The sequence below is a fragment of the Orcinus orca genome, chromosome 5 (genome assembly GCF_937001465.1).
Source record: "Orcinus orca chromosome 5, mOrcOrc1.1, whole genome shotgun sequence".
Taxonomy (NCBI): Eukaryota; Metazoa; Chordata; class Mammalia; order Artiodactyla; family Delphinidae; genus Orcinus; species Orcinus orca.
In genome coordinates this window covers 63,043,007-63,063,595 of record NC_064563.1, presented here as the reverse complement: position 1 = coordinate 63,063,595, position 20,589 = coordinate 63,043,007, and the positions used below count along the sequence as shown (strand labels likewise).

General features: G+C 37.1%; 1 long non-coding RNA gene across 4 annotated transcripts in view; it reads right to left on the bottom strand.

Annotated features, from left to right (window-relative positions):
- LOC117196049 (uncharacterized) overlaps positions 1–20,589 on the bottom strand; it is a 30,507-nt gene that overhangs the window by 9,495 nt on the left and 423 nt on the right. The window contains exons 2-6 of one of the 4 annotated variants that reach the window (XR_007477711.1): positions 19,964–20,090; positions 18,220–18,394; positions 10,780–10,829; positions 5,071–5,255; positions 555–3,945 (exon numbers count right to left, since the gene is read on the bottom strand). This is a non-coding gene — a long non-coding RNA (uncharacterized LOC117196049). Of the gene's footprint in view, positions 1–554; positions 3,946–5,070; positions 5,256–10,779; positions 10,830–16,187; positions 16,392–18,219; positions 18,395–19,963; positions 20,091–20,589 lie in introns of those variants that run through there. The other 3 variants (XR_007477713.1, XR_007477712.1, XR_004476020.2) reach the window with 3 other exon arrangements.

Below are 20,589 nucleotides of genomic sequence, written 5' to 3'. Positions count from 1 at the left end.
CATAATCTCCTTTTTCCCCTTAAACCACTTTGAATTGAGTCTCTGTCGCTTGAAAGGAATAGTCTTCAGGTCCACATTAAATATTTCTTCCTCTATGCAGCCTTTCTAGACTGTAACCTTATAGACCTGCTTTATTATACAATTACCATCTGCTTTTTCCGAAGGTATAGTTAAGTATTTACTTATTCCACTAGGTTCAATCATTCAGTAACATTTGCCAAGTGTTACCGTGTTTCCCACTGGGCTAGACTGGGAGCTTGTCTCATACCCCACTCAGCACAGTGCCTAGTACACAGTAGAATTTTAAAAAATGTTTATTACTTTGAATTGCTAAATGTTGTTCAAAGAAGGGTTTTCTTCCCATTGTGTCTGATGACATGTATTTCTCTCTCCATTCAGGTTCTGCACTGGTAATAGAATCACAAATGATCTACAATATTTCACTGAAAATGTAATTTTTGAAAAATATGTGAACAAGTGGAGAACATAAGCTACATTCGAAGCAGAAAAGGTTAGTTTTCAAATAATGAACTTAAGCCATTTCTGTGTCTTACCTCTAAATAGCAGGTACAAATTGGTTTATTTGCATTTTCTTGGTTAATCACACATTTTGGAATAATCTTTCCATGTGGAAGTCATTGATAACAGGATCTAATGCCGGAGACCAAAGTGCCATTAGCTTCATTGAATTGAAGCATTTTCAGAGGTTGGAGTCAAAGCCTGGGAATTAGAAATTGTGGGTCTTAGTTACATCTTGGTCACAGATTGGTTGTTTTCTTAGAAGCATACAACCTCAAAAAATTCAAGTGCCTGTAAAATGAAGATGAGAATCTTTGCCTCCTTCAACATCAGGCTTCTACGTGCTTTAATGAAATATTACCTATACACGCCTTTGATTTCCGAGGATGGTGTGCCTTACTTTCCTGAGCTCTTAAATAGAGTGGCCATGTAGCATCGTGGACGAACAGGTAAATTAAGGCCTCTGGCGTGGTGGAAAGCAAAGTCTAGGTGTTTGTAAGAAAGGCTCAGAAACAGGAGGGAAGGGAGCCACCCTGAATTGGTGGCTCCTCTCCACGAACTGCGTGTTAAGCAAGGGTCTTTACTTATCTGTAATCCTTCGAAAATTTTATGAGATAAATAGAGAACACATTTTACCCATAATGAGACCAAACTTCAGATACCTTAAATAATTTTCTTCAGGGTCACACAAACAACAACTGGATGATGGTCTGTGTGCTGGTCTTTGTAGAATTAATTATGCTGTCGGAAGGCTGTGCTTTTGGCGCTGGCATATTAAGCCATTTACTCATAACAGTTAATGAAAACTAGGCGCCTGTTTCGGACATTTTTTCAAAAGTAGTGCTATACATTTTATTATTGATTACTGTCAGCAATAAGAGGAACTTTGAGCTTCAGCGTGTTTTGCTGTATCAGAATGGCTCATAAATTTAAAAAGTTAGCCCTTGAGTTTGTCTCTAGATGGGACTATAGGAATGCTGTGGGCATTCTTTCTCAAAGTACAGATTAGGCATCAGATTCACTTGTGAAGCTTGCTGAAAAAAAACAACCCCGGAGCCATTTCATGTAGATTCTCACTCTGAACAATGTGTGTGTGTGTGTGTGTGTGTGTGTGTGTGTGTGTGTGTGTGTGTGTGTGTGTGTGTGTGTGTTTACATGCTCTTCTCTGAGATAGGAAGATAGTGATCCAAGAATGACAGGTTTCCCTGGCAGAAGACTCAAGCCAGTCCAGGGGAGGTGCATGAGTGTGGGAAACTCTATGAAATCTAGGTTATCTGTAAGGTATCCTGGAGTCCCTAAACTCTCCCTCCAGTTGTACACATTTCTAAATTGGCTTTGGAATTGACCCGTTCTTCATAAAACTTGTGTGGCAGAGACAACACCTGGTCCTGACAGGTTATCCTCTCTCATCCGGGAGCATGTTCAAGTCAAAACAGCTAACAGAGGGGAGGAGAGAGCACTCTGGGTGAACATGGGAAGCAGCGAAAGTGAGAATCCTTTGGCAACAAGCCCAAAACCTTACCATTAAGGAGGCTGCACCCCTTTCAACCACCAGATAAGACGGGATAATACCTTCATGTTTCACTTGGCCAGTTTATAATGTGGCACTCAAAGGGAAGCAAGAGTGTCAAGCTGGTGTCTGCATTATCTGATTTCCCCCACACTGCCCCTGCTGTCCCCCATTGTGTCAGAAGTGCATTACTTGTTGGAGCAGTGAGGCTTAGCAAACCTGGAGAGTGGGGCTGGGAGGATTATGGGGAAGAGCAGTGAGGCTCAACTAATGTGGGGGAGTGGAGAGAGGCAGGGACACACATAACAGCACAAGCTCTGCTTTGACTCACATGACCAAATCCAGCTGAAAAGCCGGTTCAGATTTCAGTGTAACAACTCTATTGGCAAAAGACAGCAAGGGTTTTCCCCAAGCTGTTTCTTCAGAATTCAGAGGAAACAGTGCTAGAAGGATGTAAATACTACTCTCTTAATTTATTTTATTAAAAAGAAGTTTAAGTGTGTGCGTGTGTGTGTGTATATACATGTGTGTGCACTCATTCATTCCTCCCTACACTGGCATGGAAACATGGAAGGAGTCTCTCTTGGAAATGGCCATACAGTGCTATAGGATAAAGCTATTTCATTGATATTTTTCTTGTCCATAACACACAGAATTTAATCTGATGTTCCTTTCCCATGGAAACTGGCAATATTCAAACCACATAGCATGGGTGTCTGATGAGGATTAGGGTGTATGAGGGTCCACAGCTTAATTTGAGACTATATGCAAAATTCTATATGCAAAAACAAACAGTCTGTGGCATAGCCAAAACAAGTATAGATTGACTATGAATTCTGAACAGTTCATACACTCATTATTAATCAATACAGGTATAGTAATCACATTGATTATGAAAACTGATCTTAGGGACTTCCCTGGTGGCACAGTCGTTAAGAATCCGCCTGCCAAAAAAAAAGAATACACCTGCCAATGCAGGGGACACAGGTTCCATCCCTGGTCCGGGAAGATCCCACATGAAGCGGGGCAACTAAGCCCTTGTGCCCGCGTGCCTAGCGCCCATGCTGTGCAACAAGAGAAGCCACCGCAATGAGAAGCCTGCGCACCGCAACGAAGAGTAGCCCCCACTCGCCGCGACCAGAGAAAGCCCGCGCGCAGCAACAAAAAGACCCAATGCAGCCAAATAAATAAATAAATAAAATTTTAGAAACAGAAAACTGATCTTAGAAAACCATAGGGATCATTTAAAATATTGACGTTTAACAAGTCTAAATAGATCAGATCATAAGTGATGCCCTTTTCCTCATCTCCTTATGAAAGAAAAATTTAAATTATTCAGGTGAGCATACCCGAAGAAAGTGCACAGTAACTTTTACTAGAGAATTCAACTGTACTTTTAAAATGAACATTAAACAATAATAAACAGTAATAATAAAACAGCTCCCCTTGACTAACTACTGTGTACCTGACATAGTGGTGTTTTACATATATTATCTTAATTAATTCTCTCAAAAGCCATAGGACTTAATGCTTAATGCTGTTAGTATCCCCGTGAAGCCGAGAGAGTTCAAGTTCACACAGCTAAAATAAGTGGTGGATTTAGGAATGGAACCTATAAAAGCCTGATCCCTGGAACCTGGCTCTTAAGCATTACTCTATTCTAGAACCACAAACACCTTCAACATAACCCAGAGACGTAGCAAGAGGAGTTAAAAGACTAGTCATATTGGGCTTCCCTGGTGGCGCAGTGGTTGAGAGTCCGCCTGCCGATGCAGGGGACACGGGTTCGTGCCCCGGTCCGGGAAGATCCCACATGCCGCGGAGAGGCTGGGCTCGTGAGCCATGGCCGCTGAGCCTACGCGTCCGGAGCCTGTGCTCCACAACAGGAGGGGCCACAACAGTGAGAGGCCCGCGTACTGATAAAAAAAAAAAAAAAAAAAAAAAAGACATCATATTGATGGATCTAGGATGAGGTTTTCCAAATTCATAAATTGGGGTTGTTCAGTAGATCACATAACTTAATTAAAGTAAATCAAGTAATCCTCCTTGCTTGCTAGGCTGATATTTATAAAGGATGGGCCAGGGAGATAAATTTCCAGTTAAAGTTTGTTCCAAGCATGGCTGTTCCTATAAACTTATATAAGGTAACCACCATCCCACTGTCAAAAAGACCCCAGAGAAACCTTACTACAATCTCTTTAGGTTACTTTTAAATGAAGAATTGCTATTTAGAAAAGAAATATACTTTCGCTGTAAATAAAAAAGAAAAATACAGATATATTCAAGAAAAAAAATCACCCATCCATAACCCCATCACTGTTTAATTTTGTTGTTATATTCTCCTAGTTTCTGTGTGTTCATACATAAATTTCTATTGTTTTTTGTAATTTATTTAGTTATTTATTTAGTTTTGGGTGCGTTGGGTCTTCGTTGCTGCACACGGGCTTTCTCTAGTTGCGGCGAGCAGGGGCTACTCTTCGTTGCGGTGCATGGGCTTCTCATTGCGGTGGCTTCTCTTGTAGCAGACCACGGGCTCTAGGTGCGCGGGCTTCAGTAGCTGTGGCTCGCGGGCTTAGCTGCTCCGCGGCATGTGGGATCTTCCCGGACCAGGGCTTGAACCCATGTCCCCTGCATTGGCAGGCAGATTCTTAGCCACTGGGCCACCAGGGAATTTCTATTTATGGCCACCCATAAATTTATGGCCACCCATAAATTTCTATTTTTAAATAAAAATTAGATACACCATAATATTATTTCATTTACTTTCTTTTCCTGTCAATATATTAATATACGATTTAGCAGCCACAACCCAGCTTCACATCTTATGAATTGTGAAACTTCAGGAAAATTGTTTAGTTTCTAAGTGCCTCAATTTTCTTTTTTGTAAAATAGAGATAATATCAATATAATGTTGCCATAAAGGTTTATTTTTAATATTTGAAAAATGCTTAGGGCAGTGTCTGGCACATAATATTATAAAATAAATACCGGAGAAAAGTATGTGTACCTTTTAAAGAATTCTTTCTGTATTCTTTTCTTACCTTCCAGAAAGAGTCTACCAACTGATATGCTTAGAGCACAGCATGTGAGTGGAGTACCCATTTTCCTGCTCCCGTGGCAGAGTGGTTAATAGTGTGGGAGGTCAGGCCAAAATCTTGCTCCATTGTCCAGTAGCCATGTTATCCTGGGAAAGTTGCTTGACCATGCTAAGGGTCACTTTCTTTTTCTGTAAAATGGGAATGACAATAAATATCTGCTTTTTAGGATTGTTAGGAAGCTGAAATGAGATGATATAAGTGATTAGCACAGTGCCTCACATAGAGAAAGGGATCAATAAATGCTAACTATTAGTCTATGTTTGCAGTCCCTCCACATTAAAGATAAGGAAAATTAGGACCAGTAAGTATGTCATTCATGGCTGAAGAACTAAAGTAATAAGCCAAAATGATACAGGAAATCCAGTGAGAGGGATATTTCTGGCTCGAGGTGATAAATTGTTTTGTGCCTTGCTGACCAATATGGATATCTTTAAAAAAAAAATATTTCCAGGATGCCTTCCTGTGGTTAGCGCTCAGCATATATTCATTAGTGACATGGACAGTGGCACAGAAAGTATGCTCATTAAACCTGCTAGTGTGAGGGAGTGAGGGCATGAGCTTCACCTTGAAAGAAAGAACCAAGAAAATATGATTCTACCAGGAAATGTGATAGTAGTCTACTTGAAGAGAAAAATCGGTTGCCAAAGTACCACGTGCGAAATGAATGATTATGTTCAAACCAAGAAGAAAAAGCTCTATCAGCCAATCTGTGCAAAACAACTGTATGATGAATGTAATTCTACAGATTAAGTTAACCTGAAAGCCTTGAGCAGACAGACTGAGAACAGGGTGGTGTCCTGCTCTTTTGGGGCACCCCTGATCAGCCTTTCAGATAAGTAACAAGATAGGATTGGGTTCCCTAATGAGGGATGGTCTTGCAGAGTGTAGGACTTCATCAGAGGGGACCTACAATACAAATGGCTAAAAAAAAAAAAAAAAGAACAGCATTATTCACTTTGAGGAATTTGTCAGACATTTTTGTTATTTTTTTAAGTACAGGCAAGACTCTCTTAGGAAGTATACAGTTGTTTATTTCCACTGAGATTAGAACAATAGGAAGTGGATTTCAAACTGAAGCATGGAAGATTTAAGTTAGAATGATTGAAAAAAAACTTACAATTAGTGTGAAATGTAAAACACTGCAAATGATTACCAAGTAAAACTACGTAATCTTTCCAGAATTATTCAAAATAAGACTTTTCTGTATTAGTTTCAAATTATTTTCGTAGGTGTTAACTAAAGGCAGGAGAATAGGCTGGGTAGACTCTCAAGATTCCTTTCTATGATTTGATGATAAAAAAGACTTGATCCTATAAAGATTGCTCTGGCTTCTTTTCTATTGAGGCTACCCAAGGAACAGCTGTTGCCTTGACAACAAGGGACAGTCTTAGGTTCCTCATATGCTAGTAGGAAAATGGCCAATTTTCTTGTTCATAAGAGAAAACTGTTAATGTGTGCATTTCTTTCTCTCTCTCCCCCACCTGTCTCTCTTCCACTCTCTCTGTCCTACCATTATTAGCCACCCTTACATGAACCTCAGTGAAAGAGTTCAAAGAAGATGAGAAAAAGGTGGTAGAATAGTTTGTATTTTCAGAAATACCCACCGAAACTTAAGAAACTCATTCACAAAAGACTTTGGAGTAAGGTAATGCTATAGGAATACCAAGAGATCAGCCTTCAATGTGTAGAGAAGAAAAACAATGGATGACATAAAATTCTTAGAATGTGGGCAGACACACTGAACAGATTCCAAGAGGAAGGAATCAATACACCTTCATTGATGTCTCAACATGGGATGAATGACATAACCACCACTTCCAACTATCTAGATACACGTATATAGACATCACCCACTTTTGACTAAACTGAGTAGATTGTATACAGACCTAGCTTTACATAAGATTTATGTGAATAATACTACAGAACATAGTAGAAGAACAGCAGTTACTTCACATACAATTCACTAAAGTAATAGGCAACAATTAGTTCCCCTAGGACAAAAACCTTAGGATAATACCTGCTTTCTCCTTTGCTACCTGAAATGTAGCCAAATGCAGGCTAGGAAACAGATTGACAACTGATAAAAAGTGCTTTGAGTAAACTTACCCATATATTATGTGGGGAGCTATAGCTCGTTGAATTAAAGTAAGCCAACTCTCTGCAGTGTCTCTTAAAGCCTCAACTATAAGAAAGCCAAGTTTGTTAGCCCAATGGAGTGGTGCTTTTTCCGTACAGAAGCATGGGAGGTTCATGCTGCAGCTCTGAACCAGCCTTGTTTTTATACTGCGCTCAAATGGATGGTGTGTTACAGTGTCATGACAACACACATTTTCTTGTATGTTTACCCTACCTTTTTCTACATAGTGATTATACGGTGGGTGTCTTTTTTGTTTGCTGTTTCCCCACTACCTCCCAAGGATTTTTTTTTTGGAGGGGTGATATTATTGTTGTTAAAAAGTATTTTTCTTCTGGTTATAAAAAAATTCAAGCTTGTTGTAAAGAATATGAAAAACGTTCACAGAATAACAAAGAAGGAAATGAAAGAATCTTGGTATTGTTTTGAAGAGCAGTACTGAAAGCAAAGAAAGCCAATACCAATATTTTTTTTACTAAATGCTAGGATAGCCTAAGACACAGGATATTACTTCCTGCCTGTTTTCTTTATTTTTCTGTGTCTACCATGGTCCCGGGAGAATAACACTCTAATGATGTGCAAAAACATGCAGGTACCCGTAGGCGATGCTATATATTCTGATGACGTAGAGTGGGATTGTCAAGCACGTGAGAGAATATATAAGGTTGGAAAGGCTAAGCAAAACCATATTTACACTTTGATGAGATAATGTTAAGGATATTTTGAAAACTCTGCTACTTGTGGCACAATATTGCTGGTGGATTTTGGAGCTAGCTTTTCTCATCCCAAGCCCACTGGTCCCCAATATTTTTCACAGAATGAGAAGACCATCCTCTTGGTTGGTCCCACTTTTTTTTTTTTTTTTTGCGGTACGCGGGCCTCTCACTGTTGTGGCCTCTCCCGTTGCAGAGCACAGGCTCCGGACGCGCGGGCTCAGCAGCCATGGCTCACGGGCCCAGCCGCTCTGCGGCATGTGGGATCTTCCTGGACCGGGGCACGAACCCGTGTCCCCTGCATCGACAGGCAGACTCTCAACCACTGCGCCACCAGGGAAGCCCTGCTCCCACTTTTAAACAGTCACAAAGTCTTATCTTCTGCCTTTTTTCTCTTTCCCTATTTCAGGCCCACATTACTGATCCGCTTTCCATTCATCTCCCCCATTTAAAATTATTCAGTGTGTCCCTATTGTCTATAAGAAAATATCTTTGTGTTGTGGTACCTTTCAATTCTCCCTGCCTCATCTCATGTTACTCTCCCAGGCAAATGCTACCCTCAAAAGTCACCCCATTCCCCATTCAGTAGTGTTGAACTACTTGTAATTTCTCACTTCTCTTCACCGCTCAGGCTCAAGATTTTCCATATTATTACCTTTTTATTGTTATTCTCTCTACCTGGAATACACTTTCACCTCAGCTTTTCTCCAGGAACATTTATATCCCCATCTTTGGAGTTTCAGATAAGACCTTATTCTTTTTTTTTTTTATAGAGTGCATATATTTTATTGCTTTCTCATTGGCTACATTATTTTTTTTAATTTTAATTTTATATTGGAGTGTAGTTGATTAACAATGATGTGTTAGTTATAGGTGTACAGCAAAGTGATTCAGTTATACCCATATGAGTGTCCATTCTTTTTCAAATTCTTTTCCCATTTCGGTTATTACAGAATATTGAGCCAAGTTCCCTGTGCTATACAGTAGCTCCTTGTTGGTTATCTATTTTAAATATAGTAGTGTATACATGTCAATCTCAAACTGCCAATCTAGCCCTCCCCCACACCCTTTCCCCCTGGTAACCATAAATTTGTTCTCTAAGTCTGTGCGTGTTTCTGTTTTGTAAATAAGTTAATTTGTATCATTTTTTTAGATTCCGCATGTAAGCAATATCATATGGTATTTGTCTTTCTGTGTCTAACTTACTTCACTTAGTATGATAATCTCTTGGTCGATCCATGCTGCTGCAAATGGCATTATTTCATTATTTTTAATTTCTGAGTAATAATCCATTGTATATATGTAGCACATTTTCTTTATTCATTCATCGATCGATGGACATTTAGGTTGCTTCCATGTCTTGACTATTGTAAACAGTGCTGCAATGAACAATGGGGTGCATGTATCCTTTCAAACCATTGTTTTTTCTGGATATACACCCAGGAGTGGGATTGCTAGATCATATGGTAGCTCTATTCTTAGTTTTCGAAGGAACCTCCATATTGTTCTCCAGTGTGGTTGTATCAATTTATATTCCCACCAACAATGTAGGAGGGTTCCCTTTTCTCCACACCCTCTCCAGCATTTATTGTTTTATAGACTTTTTGATGATGGCCATTTTGACTGTGTGAAGTGATACCTCATTTGCATTTCTCTAATAATTGGCGATGTGGAGCATCTTTTCATGTGTTTGTTGGCCATTTATCTGTACGTCTTCTTTGGAGAAGTGTCTATTTAGGTATTCTGCCCATTTTTTGATTGGGTTGTTTGTTTCTTTCACATGAGCTGCATGAGCTGTTTGTAAACTTTGGAGATCAATCCCTTGTCAGTCGCATTGTTTGCAAATATTTTCTCTTATTCTGTGGGTTGTTTTTTCATTTTGTTTATGGTTTCCTTTGCTGTACAAATGCTTTTGAGTTTAATTAGGTCCCATTTGTTTTTTTTTTATTTTATTTTCATTACTCTAGGAGGTGGATCAAAAAAGATCTCGCTATGATTTATGTCAGAGTGTTCTGCTTATGTTTTCCTCTAAGAGTTTTATAGTATCTGGTCTTACATTTAGGAGGTAAGTCCTTATTCTAATGGTGTGACTGCTCTGCCCTTGATCCCCTCCCACCTGGAGACAGACATGCTTCCCTGATGAGTCTTGATAGCTTGCCATACTGTGTGCACTTGGTATGCTTTAGCTCATTTAACAAAGGTTCTGGAGGGCAGCATCCTACAAGTTTTTCTCACTGATACATATCACTATCACTTACTACAGAGAGCATGTCACACCTTAGGTGCTCAAAGACTATACAATGAGAATGAGTGAATAAAGGAATGATGAATGTCTACTGTGTGCCTAGTGCTGGGGAGCCAGTGTTAAATCAGCTAGACCTCTCTGACCTATGTTGCTTACAATGTAATAGGGGGACTCAGGGAAGTAAACAGAGGAAATGTCATGATAGCCGAAATATGATGCCAGGGGAAATGTATATAGGTCAGGGAAGGTAGACATTAGCTGGGAAAATATGGGAAGAGTGCCCAGGCAGCAGGAACAGATGTGCTAAGGCTTAAAGTGAGAGAGAACTTGAAGAAAAGGAAACAAATTCACTCAGGCTAGAATTCCCAGTGTGAGATGAAGAAGAGTGAGAGATGAGAGCGGGGAGGGAGAAGGCCCAGTTCATGAGGGCCTCAGAATCCACGTTAGGGAGGCCTTGGAGAGCTGGGGAGGGATGATGTGCTAAGATCTGTGGGTTATAAAACTCATTTTGGCTGAGGCGTGGAGATGATATTAGAGAGATCGATTATGGAGGCAGTTACCTGTTAGGAGACGGCTTTTGTCGGTGGTTTCTCCACTTGATAGTAAACACCTTGAGGGGAAGGATAATCACTTTTTCAAGTTTGTAAATTAAGGGCTTAGGTCAATGTTTCTTTAATGAATGACAAACTCTACATATGTCAATTATCATACCTCAGAAAAACAAAAATAAAAAAGCCCCTTCTTTTAAGAAGTTGCATCCCCTGTGGCTCATCTAGTCATTGGGTCAATATAACTACCTCCAGGTAAGCTGGTTACGCAAAGGAGATTTAGTGGCACCTCCACCCTGACCTTGCTCGTGATAGATACATAAGTTGATTTATATTACCTTACCTTGCCTATATTATAACTGACCATTTTTTTGGCTTTTTCATGAAGATGTCATTCCTGGATTAAGATCATGGCTTTTCCATGTTGCATAATCTACCTAAGAATAATCCATGCAACTCTGCCTCTTTGTGTTTATTCAAAGACTGGTGAAAGAGTTAATGAAGATATGAATTAAGGAAAGCATAAATGATAAAATAGTCATCTGAAAGGTTACTTCGGACTTCCCTGTATTTGTATTAGAATCTAGTCATTAAAGTGATATAATTCACTGAATAAAATCATTTTATTAAGCCTTTGGTCAGCAGATTATTAATACCTATATTATATATAGAACTCATCTAAAATTAGTAATTATAGCTCTCATTTTTCTTTTGATACAATGAAAAGAGTAAAAGAATTTTCAAAGTATGTGAGAGGACTCTGTGAAATAACATCACAGTTAATCAAAATTTAATACAATAAACTAATAAAATAGTAAAAATGTTCTAATTTAATATTAGTAGTAGATGTCTTCTTCTTATCCTTATTTTATATACAATGACACTTTCAAAGCATTATAAATTTGTGAGCTAATAACATATCACAAATCTACAAAAATATGAAAAGCCAAAAAAATTGATAACTTCTGATTCAGATTATATGTCAATTTTCATTATTGTGTTTCTAGTAAATAAGTAACATAAATGAACTATTTGTAGGGTGGTGGGTGATATGGATTATTTTTCCTGATACCTAATTAGAGTCCCTACTTTTCTAAAACTTTCAGTCTTTCACGATTCACAATGAAACATTAATTTGTATGGTTCACTTAATCAGATTCAACAAACTTTGTTTATAAAATTTCATATACCTAAGTTTTTTAGCATATGTTATCTTCTAAGTGGTTAATTTACATGTTGATCTATCCATGACAATCTTACATTTAAACTTTCATTGTTAATTATTATCATTGTTATGGTTGCTTCACATTAATAGCAACTAACAATGTTTAGAAGAATAAAAGGGACTCTGATTTTGCATCTGGATGTTTTTTAATGCAATGACACAGAGTTCTGTGTCACACCAAAGATTTTGTCATTTTACAGTGAGAATGAGCTGGGGGAAAATAGTTGTTAATAGATTGTTAGGTTGGTATTTGGGCCACAATTATTTCTGGGGGGTTTTCTCCTTAAGAACATCTTTAATACTGCACCCAGAGATTTGACTCAGATGTCAGGAATAATGAGCTTCATTATAAAGTAGACCTTGATGATAGTTCTGGCTAAAAAAGAAAGAAAAGATTGGAAAAAAGAGGTATTTGTGGTACTTTACATAGACAGACATGTAGCACCATCTACTGGATTAGAATAAATGAATAAAATCTGTATTTCCACTAGCAAAAGTATGAAACTATGAATATCAAAGCTTCCTATAGCTTGATAGGAATTGGTTTAGCCAATTCTTTTGATTCTGATGACTGTTTTACTAGTAGATGAGAGTACTTTGCTATATAGGGCCTTCTTTTCCCCTCTGTCTTTGCATCTAGGAAATTTTTTTTTTTTGCATCATGTGTACACACACACACACACACACGCATATCCCATTGTACCCAACTAAATCATGTAATTTTTTTTACAAGGCAGTTGTTGCCATTGGCAAAAGAAATTTTGTGAATGTAATTTCCCCGAAAAGGATATTAGAAAGTCCGTAATTAAGGAGGTCTTTCCTTTACTGTTTCTCTGCAGTAGAAAATGTTTTCTTTAAATATAGTTAAGGCCTCCTGTTATCAGAAGAAATAAATCCTTAAAAATAATCCATTCAATAATTCATTAATTAAACAAGTATTAATCAAGGGATTACTATGTTTCAGCAACAATGATAAGAACATTAAAAAACAGAACAGTGATTTCAGAAATATTGCATAATATTTGTCTGTGAGGTAAGTGTTCCTTTGTAAAGACTTACATCCATCCCTTTCATTAACTGAGCAGCCAATTATCCAATATAGCTTTGTAAAATGTACAAGTTTGCAAAATGTTATAGATACTGGTCAAAATATTCAGCACTAAAAACATGTTTTGTATAGGGAGGAAAACTGTGGAACAGAACAATTATAAGACCTTTCTGACCTTTCAATGAGACTGTTATCTCATTATCCAAGTCATTAACTATTTCATAATAAAATGAATTTCCTCAGGAGGGAGTGAGTACCTCAGCAATACAATAGCAGTGTAAAAGCATTGCATGTTGCTGAGGTGCATGTTGTAGTCAGGGGCTATCTTGGAAGTTTCTTCTAATTCTGAGGTTATATAAATGCTCTGAATCTAGTCATATGGAACTATATTAAGAATGAATTACATAAAAGAAAATCTGAGAAAATGGAGACATTTACCATATTTCTGGGTAGGAAGACAATACAATAAAAGTTTAATTTCTTCTTAAATTATTATGTATATTCAAGGAAATTTCAATGAAAAATCCTAGGGTTCTTTGACCTTTTTTGAACTTCACAACTTGATTGCAAGGAAGTGTTTGAAAATAAATAAGAGTAGTTGTGATGGTGGTGATAGATGGTGTGCTTGGCCCTACCATAGTAAGAAGCTATGCTACTCAAAACAGTGTGGTTCTTTTGTAGAGATAGATAAATAAGTCAATGAAATACCAGACATCTAGAAACATATCATTATATATATATGAGAATTTAGTATACAAAAGGACACATTTCAAACCACAGGAGTGAGACAGACTATTTAACAAATGGTGTTGAGAAAATTCCTATTTATTTTGGAAAAGAACTATGAATCTATGTCCTGTCATACACAAACATAAATTTTATGTGCATTAGAATTTTAATGTAGAATATATAATTATAAAAGTACTTATATAATTATAAAAGTACTTGGGAATTTGGGGTTACCAGATGCAAATTATTATATATAGAATGGATAAACAACAAGGTCCTACTGTATAGCACATGGAACTATATTCAATAATCTATGATAAACTATAATGGAAAAGACTATATATAAAAAAAGAATATATATAGGTATAATTGAATCACTTTGCTGTACAGCAGAAATTAAGACAACATTGCAAATCAACTATATTTCAATTAAAAAAATAAAGTTCTAGGGCTTCCCTGGTGGGTGGAGCAGTGGGTGAGAGTCCGCCTGCCGATGCAGGGGACACGGGTTCGTGCCCCGGTCCGGGAATATCCCATATGCCGCGGAGCAGCTTGGCCCGTGAGCCATGGCCACTGAGCCTGCGCGTGCGGAGCCTGTGCTCCACAACGGGAGAGGCCACAACAGTGAAAGGCCCGCATATCGCAAAAATAAATAAATAAATAAATAAATAAAGTTCTTGGGAAGCTGAAAAAAAGTACTAAAAAATATATAAATAACTTATATATAAATATTTTAATGAATAAACAACAATAAATTTTAATGAATAAATACTAAATCTTAATATAAACTTTAATATTAAATATATTAAACTTTTAATAAGAGTAAAATTTAAATAAATAAAATATGTTATATATAATACTTATATATAAATAAATAATATATAAAATAGTTTATTTTTATAGTCTTCCGGGCAAGGCTTTCCTTAGTGAGATGCAAAACAAAAGTTATCAAGGAAAAGACTGACGGATTTAACTATTTAAAAAAACTCCTCTTTTCATTTATGTATTTATTCTCTCAGCAGATTTTTATTGAGCATTACCATGTGCAGATATTGTTCTAGTTTCTGAATATAGTGTGAACAAAATGCATATGGTTCCTATTGTCATGCATATTATAGTCTAGTGGCAAATATAGAAAATAAGTAAACAAAATAAAAATATAAGTACTAATTATGGTGAATTAGTCTCAATGTAATTACTAAATGTGAAAATTTTGCTGTAAGACAGAGTAACAAGTAAAAGCTATATTTGATTGAATGGGCAAGGAAGGCCTCTCTAAGGAGGTTATATATAAACTGAAGAATATAGAGCCCTGCAGAATACTCTAGAACTAGACATTATGGAAGAAAATATTCCAGGCAGAGGGATCAGTATATATGAAGACCCAAAGGCTGGGAGACTCCTTGGTTTTTTGAAGCTCTAAGGAAATAATTAAAACAATTCAAGGTGGCTGAAACATAGTGAATAAGGGGAAAGATGGCAAGAGATGAGCTTGGAAAAAATTTGTCAGGGATAAGATCACATAGGATTTTGTAGACCAGATTAAGGATTTTGGATTTAATTCCAACTAAACCAGGAATCCACTGAAGAGTTTTAACTTGGAAGAAATCTGATTTAAGTTTAAAAAAGCCTTTAAAATGGTACAACTACTTTGGAAAAGGTCTGGAATGTTTTATAAACATGCCCTGCTGTCAGCAATTGTACTCCTTGGTATTTATCCAAGAGAAATAAAAACATATGTCCTTGAAAAGGCTTGTCTTGAGAGTACACATTAATAATTCTGAAACACATTTAAATGTACTTTGGGGTTGAAAAAATAAGTAAATGGCTGATGGATAGTGGGAGCAAGGTTTCTCACTGTCAGGAGGGAAGTTTCAAATAAATAAGAAGGGAAGGCTAGAATAAACTCTGTGGTACTGGATTGGAGTCAGAGACATCAGTATGTACTAATGTTTAGCTTATACAGATAGACACAAAGATGATTATAGATTTGTGAACTCTTGGGTTAGTATACATCATATATTATCTAGTTTTGTCTGCTGAGAGGGCCCAGAAGCACTGACAACCCAGTAACAGCAAACATGCCCAGAGCCCAGATCTTGATTTCTAAATGCCGTTCTCCAATAAAAGGAATCAGAGCTCCTTGGAGAAATGGCTAATTCTCAGGCTGTGTAAGGGAAAATACAAGATGGCCCGGAGTACTTTGTAGGCCAGAAAGTAAGGAGGTGCTCAAAAAACAAAAAGATGAAGGCATGTCAAAGATACAGGGGCCAATGGCCAGAGCTGGAACAAATTGGGTAACAAAATAGCATAGTTTGGATTATAATCCAAAGTATAAAATATATATGAGTCCACAGTAATATAAATAAATAATTGAATAAATAAATAAATAAATGGAGAGGATAGACTCCTACTTACAGAAAAGTCTCAAATAATACATGTAGATATTCTCTTTTTGGGAGGTAGAGTGTAATCTCTCTCCTCGAAGGCAGACCGAACTCAGTGAATCATTTAGAGTATGGAAAGGGAAATAGTAGCTTTACAATGGAGAAACCTGGCAAATGCTATCTTAACAAAATGATCACAGGTAAAATCACCAGTAATGCCATGATGACATCACGAGCCCTCTGATAAGATGTGATGAGAAGTGTATTTCACCTCTGTGGTTTTCTTCCCCCAAACCCATAACTCCAGACTAATTATGAGAAAACCATCAGATAAAACATTAAGAGACATTTAGAGAACTTCTATATGAAATAACTGACCAGTACTTCTCAATACTGTTCAGGTTACAAAAAACAAGAAAAAACTGAGAACTTGTTACAGACCAAGGAAGACTAAGGAGACATGATAACAAAATGCAATGTGGTATGCTAGATTATATCCTGAAACAGAAAAAACATGGATGGAAAGACTGGAAATCTGGAGTTTAGTTTATAGTAATGGGCCAATGTTGGCTTCTTTCTTTTGTCAAATGTACTATGGTAATGTGTGATGATAATATTAGAGGAAACTGAAACTACATGAGGGATATACGGGATATTATCTTTGGGGAAGTGGTGATGTTCCACCTCTTGAGCATAGTTTAGGTTAACCTGGTGTATGCATTTGTCCAAACTCAAGATATGTGTATTTGTTTGTATATAAATTTTACCTATAGAGGGAAGAATGTAAACAAAAGTAAACATATGCATAGTGAAGTCTTTAGGGGGGAAGTGTACTGATCACTGCAATTTACTTTGAAATGCATCAATAAATAACATGAATTGATGAGTGGATGGATAGATGGGTATGTAACAGCAAGAATAGTCAAACACTCATGGTAGGACCTAGGAAGCATCTAGATCACGGGAATAATGGTGCTCACTGTAAAATTATTTCAGCTTTTCTATATGTGGGAAATATTTCAAAATTAGATGTTGTAAGTAAAAGATTACCTTAACTGTTGAGGGAGAATGGATTTCGGGGGAACAAGAGTAGAAGCAGATTGTTGAGGATGCCATTGCAGTAGTGCAGTGAGAGATGATGATTGTTTGGAGTGGTGGTAGTGGACTTGGAAGGGAGTCATAAAAGCCAAGAGAAGAAAATGTTTTAATAGGGAAAGAATAGTTGAGCTGAATGTAGCCCATAGATCAGGTAAGTTGATGATGAACGTATCCACTGGAATATGAAGCATACTGATGGCAATGAGAGCAGTTTCTGAGGTGTTGTATAGCAAAATACACTAAAAAAAGTTAAAAAAAAAAAAACCCAAAAATTAGGAGAAAAATACTCATACACACACACAAACATGCACAAAGAAACTATAACATAAAAAACACTGCCATAATTCAATAAGAAGAAACAACCTAACGGGAAAAAATGGACAAAGGATATGATAAAGAAATTCTTAGCAGAAGAAATGTGATGTTCAGTCTCACTCATAATTATATAATTGTCAATAAACAATGAAAAACCATATTTTACTCTTTAGGTTGTAAAATATTTGATACTTCATAAGAATACTGTCATATTTTGTAGGTATGCAAAGACATTTTGAAAGATAATTTAGTGGTATCTATCAAAATAAAATTGTTTATACCTGTTTTCCATTAATTTTACTTCTAAGAAAATGTCATGCAGAAATACTTACATAGGTGTTCAAGATTATATCTTATTCACCAAATATAACACTAACTGAAAGATGCATTCCAATTTTGGAGATATTAAAATGTGAAAATAAGTATAGTCTAGAATTGATGAAATACAGTATTAGAAAGGTGTTCATTATAGCATTGTTTATAAAGTTAAAATTGATTGATGATACTGAATTTTAAGCTGCTATTAAAAGACCAAAGATCTAATATACTGACACGGAAACATAGCCACTATTGTTAAGTGAAAAAATGAATTTGCAAAATATTTAGGTTTTTATTTCTATAGGAAAAAATTAATATATGTATATACTTACAGCTTCATTTAAAAAAATGCCGGTAGGGGCTTCCCTGGTGGCGCAGTGGTTGAGAGTCTGCCTGCCGATGCAGGGAACACGGGTTCGTGCCCCGGTTCGGGAAGATCCCACATGCCGCGGAGCGGCTGGGCCCGTGAGCCATGGCCGCTGAGCCTGCACGTCCGGAGCCTGTGCTCTGCAACGGGAGAGGCCACAACAGTGAGAGGCCCGCGTACCACAAAAAAAAAAAAAAAATGCCGGTAGGATAAACACCAAAATGGGGCAAACTTTTGAGAATGAGATTGGCATGGAGCTGAGGATATCTTTTCCTTTTACTTCATACATATATGTATTTTTCTTTCTTATAAAACAAAGATCATGTTATTTTTGCAAAACCCCAAATCTCTTCATATTTTAGCCTTAACAACCTGATCTGGATGAAGTTATCTATTTGAGAATGAGATAGTAAAAGGGTAACATCTACCTTAGCATTTGGGGATTAAATTGATTATTTCATGGTTAGTGACAAGGCTTGTAAAACTTTGGGCTTTATTTCTAAATCTGAATGAATAATGATAGGGTTAGAATCTGGAAGCTGTAGAATTGTAAAAGTGGGAGGAAATGGATGATAGGAATACTGTGGTGATGAGGGGGAGAAGCAGGGATATTGTTTAAAGGCAGAAAGGTAGAATTTAGAGGATGCATGGACATTTTGTCCAAAATTCAACATTGTATAATCATTATCCTGAAATTCAGGAAATAGAAGCCTTGAGATATGGGAAATGGGATTCTTTGCAGGGATTTGGCTGCCAAAGTTCTTATGTCCTTGGGGCCTACAGAAGTACCCAGCAAAGACAGCTGCAGTCATACATTTGGCAGCTACAGCTGACACTGAGAGGGGTGGATCAACAGATTGGCACAGGCGAAGGCAGCTGCCTCAATATTCACATTTTAAAATAATCATTAAACAAGGGACATTGCCATAACAATTTTTAAATATAAATAACAATATGTCATCTTAATATATGCTGGATATTAACATTTGCATTAGTAGTGTTGACTAAACTATTATAAAATAAAAGATGATCTCTATTAAGGTTATTTAAGCTGTAAAAGTCCATTATTCCATATAGGTCAACATTCCCTCTACAAGCTCTCTTTCTCTTAACCACCTTGGAAATTTAGGCATTGTAGAACTGGAGAATAAAATGCCTTGCTAACTCTAGACTTTGAAGACACTATCTCTAAGTCCATAATGCTAAATATATGGAAAACCATGTAAGCACAAAGAGACAAAGCTACAAAAGATTTCAAAAGTATAGCGACAAACCAAGGGTAAAAAAAGACATTTTCAAGACATTTGAGGAAATATGAATATGAAAAGATACTGATCATGAAGAGTTATTTTGATACTGTTAATTTTGTCAGATGTGATAATGATAGTGTTTATGTTATAAAACGTAAAACATTAGTGATACATGCTCCAGTAGTTATGGGTGACATGTTATGTTTGTGATTTACTTTAAAATGCTTCAGCAAAAGATCCAGATGAAACTAATATGGCAAAAAAAAAAAAAAAAGAAAGAATGTTAAGTCATGGTGATGAGTATATAGGGGTTCATTATACCCTGCTCTCTATTCTTACATATATTTAAACTTTTTATAATAAAAAAGGTTAACAATGAACAGGTAAAATAAAATTGAAAAGGGCAAAAGAAGCTACATATATTTGACTATTGGATAAGCAAAATTAATTGGTCCTCACAAGGAAGTGGTAGAGTATTCCAGCCAACAACACCCCTCATTGCAGACAGCATAATTTGAGACCTGTTTCCTAGTTTAGGTCCTGCTTACTTTACCCACTTCACCTCAGGGAGCTTCACTTCATTTATCTAGGAAATGAAAGAATTAGGTTAGTTCACTGTTTTGTGCTTTCCAGTTCTGAGAAGCGGGTACATAAAACACGGGTCATAAACTCAAACTCCTACCGGTGCCAAGCAGTTAATTCAAATGAGTGAATTGGTAAAGTGCTTGCCAGTCTAAAGCGGTTAGACTTTTTCGAGTTTAGGAAGAAATATAGGTTTCTGTGTGGAATTAAAGATGTGTAAATGCTAACAAATGAAAATGTAAAGAAAATAGGGACTTCCCTGGCGGTCCAGTGGTTAAGACACTGCGCTTCCATTGCAGGGGGCACGGGTTTGATCCCCGGTGGGGGAACTAAGATCCCACATGCTGCCTAGCCAAAAAAAAAAAAAAAAGGAAATAAAGGTGTGGGAACTCTGCGCTGCAGGTTTGCCATCTCGGGGCAGTTCACGACTGCGGTCAACTAGGACTCTGCAACCGGGCAGAAGACCATTGGGTGGGAGACCAGAAGTTAAAACAGACGAAGAT